The following is a 3231-nucleotide window of genomic DNA, read 5'->3' as shown; positions in this document are numbered from 1 at the left end:
ATATATATATATATATATATATATAAAGCTTTAAACGAGGATATCAGGTGTTGTGGCATCCCACCCATTCACATAGATTCGTCTTGTCGCCCATGATGTTATATTCTGTTTTTAAGTAAATATCTCAAAAGATCATTCAATTATAATAAAATATATAGTAAAATTATTAAATTTTATTTTCCATCAATAAAGTCACTTAACTTATTACTTTCCTCTAATAAAATCATTCAACCAAATTTATTAACACACCCTTCACATTTTGAATGGAATAATAAATCTTCTTGACCTTATATCAATGACTAGAAAGGAGTTTGGGTTATTGTATATTTTTTAATAAAATATCAAAAAACAACCTTCAATTCTATAATATCAAAGACAACCTTCAATTATATGAATTATAATATGTACTACTTAAGATAATTAAAAAATTTAAGCAATAGAATTGTGTAAAAGTTAAATTTCACACCATTTTTCTGTATTTTTTCCCTTTTGATGTTTAAGGTCTCATTTTTTTACATGATTTTTCTTCTCTAGAGCTTCAAAGTATCTTGATCCATTTTATTTAGAACTAATTTGAGAAAATGGTCAAATGCCCCCGTAACATATTAGTCAATTCTTAACTACAATTTAATACTTCACGGAGTCCTATTATAAAACTTTTTATTTTTAATATTTTGTAACCCTTAAACGCTGACATGTCCAAGAAGGTGAATACACCTCCTTTAGGCGCGTAAGGATGCATCTGAAACACATTATCTGCATTTTGAAATCCACATATAAGTCCAAATCAGCCTAAAATAAGGCTTCGAATTACAACTTGCATTTCTAAGCGCTTTTTATCCCACATATCTTCCATCTTCTTCCTTTCTTCTGCCATTTTAAAAGCTTGAAGCTTGGGAATAATTGTCTTTAATTTCAAAGCTTCAATAGTAACTCCATTTCAAAAATCTTGAACCTTTGGGATTTCTTATCTTCTCTAAAAAATTTCGCTATGAAATTCAAGGTTCAAATTTATTTTATTCACGATATATAAAATTGCAAGGTCAACTAGATCTAGTTGTGGAGCTTGAAATTTATTCTCCATGTCAATTTATTCTCAAAAATAACGTATGTACACTCATTCTTTTCACCTTCCTCTAGCAAGGAGAATCATGAAACATTTTCTTCTTCACAATTACAGCTGATCTTCGAGATTTAGAAAATACCAATTTTTGAGACCTAATTTTTCATTCAAAGATCGATTTTATTTATTTATTAAAATATTATTTCCTACGTTTCATAAAGACTGACATGGTTTGACTTGACATAGAGTTCAAGAAAATAAAGAAGACTTTTGAATCTTGTGATCCTAAATTAAAGTTATGTCAAATGTACAAAATTATTCTTTAATCTTGTGGTTTTAAACATGTCATGTGAAAAGTTATAATTAAAATGTTACCAAAAAAAAAAGTAAGAGATGATTCTTTTTAAACTGACTAAAAAAAAAGGATGTCATTCTTTTTTAAACAGATGGAGTACATCACATGATACATAACATTATTAAAATTATTAGGGTGGCAGAACAAGTAGTCTTGAAAAGATCAATTCTTGGGTCACTATGACTTTGCATTACTTGCTAAGAACAATGTAAAAGAAGAAAGAAGAAGAAAATTTGCATATTAGTTCTACATTTTATGCATTTATATTAGAAAATAACATTTTTTTTGGAAACAACATAAACTAAACGTTGCACAAATGTTTTAACTGTTGTTTTATTTATATACGATAATAGGTCTGAGAAGTGATAAATGGCTAGAAAATTTGACAAGAATTTGATCAAAAAAATTTTAAAACTATAATATTTTTTTATTTTAAAATAAATCGATCTTTTTTCCAATTTTTAATAAAAGATATTAAAGATAAAATAATAAAAATATTTTTAAAAAGTAAAATTACATAGAAAAAATTCTCTTTCCAACCAAATTTGACAAAAAGATTTTTCCAATAGGAGAGTATATATCCTTCCTTTTTCTGGTAAATCTATTATTTTTATTTTTATTACCATGTCATAATTATGTAAAAGCACTTAAATGGATACTAAACTGATAAATTATAAATTATTACAACTCTAACCATTAAAGACTAAGTGGTTGATTATGCTAATTTAAGGATTCTTTTTTTTTTAATAAAATCAATGTCTAATGAATTTAAGTAAAAATTACAGATATAAGTATTAGAATATGCAATATAATTTATTTGGATTTGAGTATTGAAAAAATCGTTAGAAACGTTAATAATATTAGTCTATGGATTTGAGTATTGAAAAAATCGTTAAAAACATTAATAATATTACTATAGTTTTATAAAACAAAAATAATAATAATAAATTTAATATTTTCTTATACTATGCTTAGTGCGGCTAAGTTTCCTAGTTTAAAAAATAAGTCAAAAGAAGTGGGAATAAAATTAAGTAAAATAGGCCCATCTAGCGTGTGTATACAAACATATATGTAAAATATCAAAAATAAAAGGTTAAGGGGTAATAGAACCCCGCAAAATTCAGATATATAGTTGAAAATTGGCTAATTTATAGGTTGAGGGTTCGAAAACTTTATTTCATTGGACCAAAAAGAAGCGGAACTCTGTTTTTTATCTTTACAATTTTGTTTAAAAAGAATTCTTCGCGTATCATTTTTACATAGGATTATAACCTAATAGTTAACCAAAAAAACAAAAATACAGTGAAAAGAATAATTCCCTAATTTGGATAGACTTATATTTTTTTCAGATTACTAACAATGACAACATACACGTTATGATGTCACAAGAGAGAAGAGTAGTGTATATAAAACCTTAAAACTTATTTTATGGAAGTAGAAAAATTATTTTACAATTGATCCTAGATTCAAGTAATTGTTTAAAATTATGAATTTCAAAAGTTTTTATATATTTCTCAAACTATGTTGATTCAAATTAAACTATGTTATATAAAGTGTAATTGAGAGAGTACTACTAATCCAATTTCAAACTGACTTCTCTTATAAAATTTTGAAACAATGTCCCAATTGAGACTACATATATTATTTGCTACCATTTCTTTTTTAAATGGAGAAAGTAGAATACCTCTAAATCTAAGTCACGCAACTTATAAAGATCAAGTCATGGTTTTAGATAGAGAGTACAACAAAGCATAATAATTAAAATAATATTTTGTTCATCTTACTTTAATTAATCTGAGGATAACTATAACTA

The 3231-nt window shown here is 25.4% G+C and overlaps 1 pseudogene; it reads right to left on the bottom strand.

The window, feature by feature from the left end:
* Positions 1 to 3231, bottom strand: part of LOC107030283 — a 45483-nt pseudogene that overhangs the window by 39304 nt on the left and 2948 nt on the right.

This window comes from Solanum pennellii, chromosome 9 (genome assembly GCF_001406875.1).
Source record: "Solanum pennellii chromosome 9, SPENNV200".
NCBI lineage: Eukaryota > Viridiplantae > Streptophyta > Magnoliopsida > Solanales > Solanaceae > Solanum > Solanum pennellii.
This window is presented reverse-complemented; position numbering and strand designations above follow the sequence as displayed.